This window comes from Ammospiza caudacuta, chromosome 11 (assembly GCF_027887145.1).
Source record: "Ammospiza caudacuta isolate bAmmCau1 chromosome 11, bAmmCau1.pri, whole genome shotgun sequence".
Taxonomy (NCBI): Eukaryota; Metazoa; Chordata; class Aves; order Passeriformes; family Passerellidae; genus Ammospiza; species Ammospiza caudacuta.
The window spans coordinates 4952465-4962391 of NC_080603.1; the positions used below are offsets into that span (position 1 = coordinate 4952465).

The window sequence follows — 9927 nt, forward strand, 5'->3', positions numbered from 1 at the left end:
TGATAAAAGAATTTATTATTGTAACCTAACTTCTAAATTGGTTCCTTGAGCAATGCCCAGAAAAATTACCCACTGAAGTCTGTTCCCTTTATAAATGTAAGAAACCACCCCAAATTCTCATTTCTGCCAGAGCAGAAATAAAGCTCCTTTTACCCTCTCAGGTAAGTATTCCTTGTGCTGTTAAACCCACCATCTGTGCTCAAGACTCCATAGTGAATCTGATCATCCCTGAGAACAAACAGAAACTGTCTCTCAAATGTGTTCTTTCACCTTGAATAACAGACTTGGCCCGGAGCCAGGTTTAATTGCCAACAAGTTGGGTATTTGCTATTAAAAAAAAAAGCAGCCTGTGCTGAGACATCTTCCACAGACACTAAACACCATCTCCTTCACATGCCCCATGCCGATTTCTAGACATCCTTCCTTCCAGCTTCCTGTCTTAAAAAAGGTGCCTTCTTAAAGGTATGTAAAATTATTTGTATACAGTGTGAATTTTGAAAAACACCTTATTTCCTTTGTAACCAGAAAATGCCACTGTCTTCCCAAGTAGAACTGGAGAGACAATTAAGCACAACATCAATAATCAGAACTCTAAATTAGCATGTCAATTCTTGCTCCTTTTGAAAAAAATGAGAAAGATTATACATTTGAGACTGCCAAGTGTTGTCACAGAAAAGAGAAAAACAATGTCCCACCAGTCATATATTTCACCTTTATTCTAGCTGAAACTAGATTTAAGAGTATTTCAATTCAAAAGTATCTCAAACATGAACTTTAGTATTTGCTGACATCCCCATTAAGCAGTATATTTGCATATCTACTACTCCTCTCTAAGAAAAAGACACACTTTTACTACTTCTACTGTAATTCCAGGCTAATGCTGCCCTTCAGACATTGCTGTGGTCCACAGCCTGTTCAAAATTTCAGCCAGAATCAAAGTCCCCTTCTGGAAGATGCTGTGCCAAAGAAATTCTTGTCCCCATCACAGCAATAATCCACTCTAAAAAGTGCAGCAACCTGACAAACACCATGTACTTGTCCTAGGAGTTGGATGTGTTAGTACTGAAATGAGAGCTCAAGTCACAGGAGAACCATGGCAGAGCTGTAACTGGAATCAAGTAAGTGCTTTTATACACTGAAGATCTTTGTACAATTAAAGAAACTAAGCAGAAACTGAAAAGTACATGTAATAAGGTCAAGCACAAAAACTGTACTAAGATACAAAAGCTGCAAGGAATAAGGAGGATAGGAAGTGAAACCAAGAAAAAAGACAAGTACTAGACATCCTCACCACTTCATCTTGTCTCCCTAAAGCTTCAATTACAATCAATTGCAGGTGTTATTTAACAGTGAATTGCCTCTGTTTCAGGACAGGATGTTAGAAAGGCAATGGAGCTTTGGTTCTACTTTTTAAAAGTCCATTCTGCTTTAAAAAATGCCATCTATACGAGGAAATCTCTGACCATCTCTAAACTATTCTACCTATAAGAAAAATCAAGTGTTAAGAATTACCATGGTATGCTCAAAAACAGGTGGAAGCAAAACTAAAGTCTTTCCCAGACATTTTGGCATACAGATGAAGTTTCTTTCCCACCACCAAATCCTGTCAGGATCAACACTGGTACTGCTTGCACAGAACTTCTGCAGCCTGCTCACACCACCTGCAGAATCTCCTCATCCTCCTGCCCCAAGAAATGCTTTCTGTGTATTTCAGTAAACCACATGTTGAGTCACTACCCCTACAGCATCCTCAATAAAATGTTCCTTCCTACTGGGAGAAAAATAAGGAAATTATGGAAAATTAAGAAAATTAAGGAAAAATGAAAACCATATTCCATGCTTATATATGTTGAGGAAGGTAAATTTAGCCTTGCCTCTGATTGTGTTCTACAAGCAAAGTTGCCTACCAAAAAACATCAGAGAACTTATAAGGCTCCTCTAGGACTACCACACACTACTTCAGCAGCAGATCCCCAGCAGCTGAGAACATCTGTATGAAAAACTTCTTGACTTTACAAAAGCTTTCATACACACAAATGCTCCTAACCTCCCTTTCATATGTGGATAAGCAAGAAAACACAGAACACAGCTGGGCAGCTCACTGAAACTCAGTGAATTGCTGCTGTCCCTCAGGAACCCCTCACAGGGGACAGGACCAAGTCAAAGGACTCCCTACTGGTGCAATCCCTTTGCAAATGTGAGAAATGAAACCCTGGAGATGAGAGTTCTTTTTCAGAGTAGTAATTGCTAGCTGATGTTAATGAAGTTGATAGGGTCTTAATTTGAAGTGTTGGTCTGTTGTTAAATATTGAATGTTAGAGTTCTAGGACTTGCCTTTAGTTGCCACTATTAAGTGTGACTATTTTACCTTGTATTTGTATCTCTCCCCGTCATACTCTGTATTTGCAACCCTTTCCATCGGGAACCACTTGCCCTGCTCCCAGGAGGACTTGCACCCAGACTGCATTTAAATGAGAGGCTGTGGGAACTCCATGAACCCTCTCAAAACAACAAAGCAGCACATAAACTACGATTTTAACCCAGCAGAACCACACTACATCATCCACCCTTGACCAGAGCCAGATTCCGTCCTGCCACCATCATTTTAATAGTGCTCAGCTTGGAGGATCCCCCTAAGCTACAAGCCAACATTGTCTTCCTAAGGACTCTGGTGAGGAGGGAAGCCCCAGCTCTGCCCAGGGACAAAGCTGCACTGCTCCTCCTCCTCCTCAGCGTCATCCTGTGGGCAACCCCTTGAGTTCCCACCAGAGCTGTCTTTAATAAAAGCCTTCTGAAAGGAGCTGGTGTCCTGGCCCTGTTTATCACAGCTACAGCCATTCAAAGACCCCATCTGCACTGGAAAGGACCTCCAGAATACAAAACAGAGGTCCAGAGCCTGCCCGTGTCCTGTTGGAACTCAGTGCATCCCTCTGGGTGTCCAGAGCTGCCAGGACCCTGCCAGGGGGCTCAGAGACCCTGGCACACAGCCCAGAACACCTGTGGGTTTGATTATGACCCGTGGAGCAAATTACCAGCTTTGTATGAGGACCTGAAAGCCACAGAAGTTTAAGCAGTGTAATAATAAAATTATCACTAGGTGAAAAGGTAGATTTTGGGGATTTTAGAATGGGGACAAGATGGCAGAACTTGGACGTGTCCAGCCTTTCTTCTTCTTCTTCACCTCCATCTTCTGCTGTGATGTTGGCACTCTGGGATTGGTTTAGAGTAGAAGTGCACTGTCTAACACAGGTGATAGGTATAGGGAATTAGATGTAAATATGTTATACGTAGTTTGTAGTATAAAGAGATAACACCGCCCCGGGGGCAGGCAGAGTGCCTCTGTCTGTCCTGCTGAGGCTGGACAGGAGAAAATTTTTATAGATAAGATACAATAAACAACTCTGAGAGCGAGAACTGAAGAGCTGTGAGTCATTCTCCGAAGGTGCGGGCTGGAGCAGAGACTGTTCACGTGTCTCGGGGCTGCAGTAACCCGCAAGCTCCCGAGAGTGTCCCGGCAGCAGGGTGCGAGCGGGCTGCCCAGGCGCTTTAGAGCAGCGCAGCCGGCGTGGCCACCAGGCATGCGGGGTCCCATGCGCTCGCTGCTGCCTACTACACACACAGCGGGCTCCGAGGCACTGCACGCATCTCCACTCGCTCTACAGACGCTGCAATCTCACCCTTCTCCTTCTGGTCTTCTCTGCCACAATATTTCACAAAAGCAGCCCGGGGCTGCAAGAAATCACAGCAAGAGATAGGAAACCTATCACCCTCTGAACTGTGGTTTTGATTCTACCTTCTCTTTTCCCATGTCCTTTAATAATACTTGTGAAAAGCGCATATTATATGGCTCTACACAGATATTTACCGTATTGTGAAAAACGCCAATCACTTGTTTTTAAAATTCTAAAAGTTTAATAGTAATAAAATGGTTATAAAAATAGTAATACAATTAGAGTAATAATAATTTGGACAAATTGAATTAGGACAATGAGACAACAAATACAAAGTTACAGACAGTCTGGGTACCTTTTTCTGGGCAGCAAGAGCCCGAAAAAGGACCCACTTTAACAGAGGATTAACCCTTAAAAACAAGAACCTGTTGCATATTCATACACCTCATATACGATGCATAAATTCCATTCAAACACAGGATTCTGTCTGGTCATCGTCAACTTCTTCCTTCTAATCCTAACAGTGCCTTTGAGGTGGGAAGAAGTTTGTTTCTTCTGATAATGGAGCAATAAATTCTCTTTCTCTGAAGGATTCAGGTGTCCTGTGGCTGCTATCTCACTGCGAGTCCTTTCTTTAAAGAAAAGTCTCCTACATAGCATAGTTTCTATTTTAACATTTTTTGTAACTTAAAACTATATTTAACACACTTAAGAGAATTAATACAGCATTACTTTCTAACACAACACATATCATATTCATTTCAATATTTGCAAAAAGCCAATTATAAAATACATGCATTTTTCGCACATATTTTGATGTATTAATTAGTAGTCTGTATTAACGTTTTAATAATATGATAACTGCAGTCTTGTAATTAAAAGATAACTTTTGTAGGTAAAATAAGAACTATGTTAGTGAGATTTTCTAAAGAAAGGAGTGAGGCACTCACACCAGATAGCAGCCCCAGGACATCTAAATCTTTCAGACAAAAAGAATTTATTGCCTCTTATCAGAAGAAACAAACTTCTTCCCACCTCAAAGGCACTGTTAGGGTTAGAAGGAAGAAGATGATGATGACCAGACAGAATCCTGTATTTAAATGAAATTTATGCATCATGTATGAGGTGTATGAATATGCAACAGGCTGTTGTTTTTAAGGGTTAATCTTTGTTAACAGGTGTCAAAAAAAAAGTACCCAGACATCCGTAACTCTGTCTTTATTGTCTCATATTGTCCTAATTCAATTTGTCCAAATTATGATTACTCTAATTGTACTACTATTTTTATAACCATTTTTTTACCATCAAACTTTTAAAATTTTAATAACAAGTGATTGGCATTTTTCACAATACCTCACAGAGAGACGTCTCAAAAGAAACACCCCTATCCCCTCACAAACAAAGCTCTGAGCGTCAGAAGGCAGACCTCTACAAGCAAAGGCAATGCAGCTTTGGTTCTACTTTTAAAAAGTCAGTTCTACTTTAAAAAAGCCTGCCTTGCTAACCAACAATATTCCAGTCTGACCCCCCAGCAGGGGTTAAGTTTAAGGCCACCGTTCAAGCAAGAAAGCAGACAGACACTTCTTAGGGCACAAAACAGCACCAGCATTACTTTCAAGACCAACACTTTCTGCATTCAACTTCATCCATAATCAAAAGAACAAGTAAAAGCTCTTTAGAGTAATACAACAGTATCACAAAGAATAATGGGGATATTAATTGACTCCCTTGCTGTTCAGTGCTTGACAAGCTAAGTTAACACAATGAATATTTAAGCAGTTTAAAACTCGCACTACAGGGATATAACTGAATGTGGAATGCAGTAAGACAAACCAGTTAAAGATCCCAATAATCCACTATCCTTATAGAGGAATTCTAGGCCATGCAATCAAAACTGGAGACAAAAATTCCTTTTCAGAAACACCTGATCACCTGGTAATTATGATGTGGTAATGTTATGAGTATAATACAGTGTCTACAGGACACTCATGCCAGCTATTACACAAGGCCTCGCTAAGAACATGACGTTCCTTTTAACATAGGCCAACCATAGCAACCCTATGGAAAACACTACAGTTGATCTAGACTAGTGATAATTTACTTGTTCTACTGGCTACCAGTAATCTTCTTGCTTTTAAACCACAACAAATACACCTCATCCCATGGTAACTTGCTCATTTCCTTATTCTTTGAGGGGCGAAAAAAAGATTTTTTTTTTTTTAATGCACTAAAGCATATTCTAATACTGTAAAGATGTTAGAGAAATAAGGGTGTGGCAAGAACCCAGGAAAAAAGAAAACTGTTTATCAGTCTGTATCTAAGCCAAACACTTCCTGGTCATAATAAACGTCTGAAGTAGAAGAAGAATCCAGAACTCTACTGCCAGTCACTTTCCCCACTTCATTCTATATTCATACTTTGAGACTAAACTCCATCGACATCTCAGTTTAATAGAAAAGCTTATTAATGTAAGAGCATACTGTTCAGGGAGAGGCTCAAGTAAGTTTATCAAGTAAACTGTGTTGTTACATACTTTAATCTTATGACTAGAAGAAGAAAAAGCAGACAAGGTACTATGCCAAGAGTATGCTGCCTCTTTAATGCCTCTCCGTGGAAATCCAAAATAAGTAACAGTAAATTGTAAAAATAAAAATTACTTGGATTTTCACCAACAGAATTTGTTTGCTAAAAGGAATATAGGAAGTCTATAACAAGTCCCACCAATGGACCAATAAAGAAAAATTCCAGCAAACCCATGCATTCTTTGAATTATAAATGAAACCAAAAAAACTTGCCAAATCTGAAAAAGTGCACAAAAGCCAAAAACCCTCTTTCCATGCCTTTGCCTTCTGAACTACATCAAGCCAAACCACTTCTTCATGGGACAGACCATCCTCTTTCACTGCGGTGTTTGACATTTACGACACCCAACTACCTTGAAATACACACTTGAAATGTCCAAAACCTGAAAGTTTTGGTAGACTTTTTTCTTCCACTCCAGGCCAAAGGCCATCTCTTTTGCTCTATGTGTTACTAGTGAGGTGAGCAACCTGCAGAGTCCAGAATCAGGACTGCACAGCTCAGGACAGTGTCGTCACCACAAGACTAACATCCAGCTCTGCATGGAGCAAGGACACAGTCCAGTCCTACAGTGAAACTTCCTCACTTTGCAGAAACAACGCAAGTTTCAGAGACAAAGGCAAAACAGAAAGATCACAAAAGCACTTAAACATGCACAAGCACAAGCAAGAAGGAACTTGATGTTATAGTGCAACAATGTGGGCACTCTCCCTAACATCAATCAAACTGTGGCTGAAACAATACTGGCAACTTGTAAGGTTTTCTCACTATACTAGTCAGGTTTTTTACTCTACTTCTGACTTGACAGATACTCTTACCACTAGAATCATTAGAGTATTTCCACTTCTTTCCCTTTACTCATGAAAGCTATTCAATCTCAGACGTCCAAGACAATAAATCTCAAAGTCTGGCATTTGGAAAAGAAAGACATGAGCTTAAAAGGAAGATGGAAAAAGACTTCTTATCAGGGCATATGGTGACAGGATGAAAGGCAGTGGTTTGAAACTGCAAGAGGGTAGATTGGACATATGGATGAAACAATTGGACTTAAGGATCTCAGAGGTCTTTTCCTACTTAATGGTTCTGTTTCTTTGATCCGAATCAATGCACTGTCTCAGCCAAGTTACTTTTTCACTGGACTACACTTACAAAGCACTGTAGTTTCTCAAGTACCTGATACCTCACATCGACCTCCTGGGAGGCCTTTTAAGCTCCTATGGCACACAGGGAAATGCTGTCCCATTATGAAAAGGCTTACCCTATTGCGAAAAGTCAAATGTAAAGCGTCAGCTTGACTGTTACCATGCTGCTCACCTATTTGCATGAAACTGTACTTACATAAAGCGTTTTGTAATCATGCATGTAACACTATGCACCTAATGTGAACAGCAGCACGACCACACCGTCTCAAGGCACAGACTGTCCTTACAGCTACGGGCACCGCAAAAAACAAATGGACAGCACCTGTTGCCTACTCTACCTGTAGCTCGCACATCTCAGCGGCGCTGAGATTGATACTCGCTGCCACACGGTTCCTCCCGTGGAGCAGCCCGCCCGCCCGGTGAGGCCCAGCTCGGTCCCCTCTCGGTGCCCCGGGACACGCGTGCTCTCCGCCGGTTCCCCCACTCCGCACCCCGGGCACAGCCGTGGCCGCAGCCCGCGGCCGGCAGAGCGGAGCCCCGCCGGGGGACCGAGTCCGGCCCCGCTGCCGCCTTCCCCGCTCCGGGCCGGGGCCACCGCCCCCTGCGCGCCCCTGCCCGGCCCCAGCGGCCGCCCCTCGGAGAGCCCAGCTGCCGTCCCGGCCCTGTGGGGCGGCTGTACCCCCACTCCCGGGCGCTCTCCCGGTCCAAGGCGGGCGGGGGCCGTGCCGCACTGAGCCCCGCACCCCGCCCCGGGAGCGACTCACAGCCGGCCGCCGCTTCCCTCGCCGCGGTTTCACGGGCAGCGGGGGGGGCGTGTCACAGCCGCCTTTCCGAGGGAGCCCCGCGCGCCCCCGCCGCGGCGGGCCGGGGCCGGCAGCGGGACGGACCCCGCGGCACAAGAGGGACCCGAGCGCGCATCGTCCCGGCAACGGGAGAGCCCCGGCGCGAGGGTTACGTAACCTCGGCCCGGCGGACGGGGGAGGCGGGAGAGCCCCTGTGCCCCCCGCGGCCGCCGCTCGCCGCCCCCTCCCGTCGCTCCCCGAGGGTCCCCCAGCCCCTTCGGGTCGCGGGGAGCGCGCCCGGCGGGCCCCCACTCACCGCGCGCGGCGCGTCCCGCCGGCCCCGCGCCTCCCGGCTCGGGCTTCATACGGGCAGAAACGTGACCGGCCGCCGCGCGCCCGCCCCGCCCGCGCTCCCATTGGCCGCGGCCGCGTGACGCCTGCGAGACGCGCGGGCGGGGGCGGGGCGCGCGCCGCTGCCATTGGCCGCGCGGGCCGCCGCTCACTTTACATAAGCCTCACGTGTGGCACCATGTTTCCACCGACAGCCGCGGCCGCCTCCCGAGCCTGCCTCGCCGCCGGCCCGCCCCTCCCCTCCCCCGCGCCGCCGCCACCGAGGCGCACTCACCGCCGGCCCCCGCGCCGCCTCCCGCCGAAGCCGCGGTAGCTCCGCTCGCCTCCCCTCGCGCCCACCGCCACCGCCGCTACGGGACCGCCGGGCCGGGGAGGATGGATTGGGGGGCAGCGGTCACGTGACGGCCCCGGGGAGAGCGGCTCCGCCCCCGCCCGCTCGGAGCCGCGCGTGACGTGTCGTGCGCGCGCGCGCGCGGGCGGGCAGCGACCGTTGGCGGCCGGGGCGCGCGCGCCGGGCCTGGCCCGGGCCCCTCAGCGCAGCTCGGGCCGGCCCGAGCGCCCCACCAGGGCCCCCTGAGCGCTCACGGACACCGGCCGGGCCCGCTCAGGCCCCGCCGCGGCCCCCGGGTCACCCTGCCGCTGCCGCTCGGTCCGCTTACATAAGGCAGCGGCGCCCGGATCCCATTTCCTGGTGCTGCCGCCCGCGCTGGGTGCACGCCCTGAAGTTTCGAAAGTGCCCCCGCGGATTGTTCAGGAGGCGCCGGGTCACAAAGCAAAGGGCAGCGCAGGAGAGCGCAGGGCTGCAGCTTTCTCCCGCACCGGCCCGCAGCATCAGCGTGAATATAACTACAGCAGTGATTTAACTAAGAATTTCCGAGCTCTCAAACGTACTGTTCTTGGCAACAGCATTTCCACATGGTAACACGTCACTATGCGATTGCTTTCAGTTCTGTTTAAAGAAGTTTTTCATATGTATTAAAATAATATTTCCCCCTTGTGTTCAAGCAAAATATTCAGAGACCATTGACACTTCCCATCTCACAGTAAGGAAGAATTTAATGAGTTCTTGTACATTGGTCACACAGATTTTTGCTCAGGCCCCTGCACCAATCCATCCTACACTGGTGAGAGAACCCCATGAACCATTGCTGAACACTTCAGCCTGCTCTAGCCTCCACATCTTCCAAGGCTAGGCAGAGCAGTAGCTGAGAAATTAATGTTAGTGTGTTAGTGTTAATGTTAGTGTGTGTGTATTCTGAGCTTCCTGTGTCTCCACTGTGGTAGATGGCTTTGCAAAGAGGAACAGAATGTGCCAAAGCCACGTTCAGGCTGACAGCATTTTACACTCACTGCATGCAGGCAGTTGCTCCATAGGATGAAACACAGGACAGCCATCAGGGC

The 9927-nt window shown here is 47.0% G+C and overlaps 1 protein-coding gene across 4 annotated transcripts in view; it reads right to left on the minus strand.

Moving 5' to 3' along the window:
- PER2 (period circadian regulator 2) overlaps positions 1 to 8898 on the minus strand; it is a 49336-nt gene extending 40438 nt beyond the window's left edge. For 2 of the 4 annotated variants that reach the window (XM_058811838.1, XM_058811840.1), the window contains exon 1: positions 8492 to 8555. The gene's annotated coding sequence lies outside the window, so the exon portion shown is untranslated. Of the gene's footprint in view, positions 1 to 8491; positions 8560 to 8800 lie in introns of those variants that run through there. The other 2 variants (XM_058811839.1, XM_058811843.1) reach the window with 2 other exon arrangements.
- Between the last annotated feature and the right edge of the window lie 1029 nt (positions 8899 to 9927).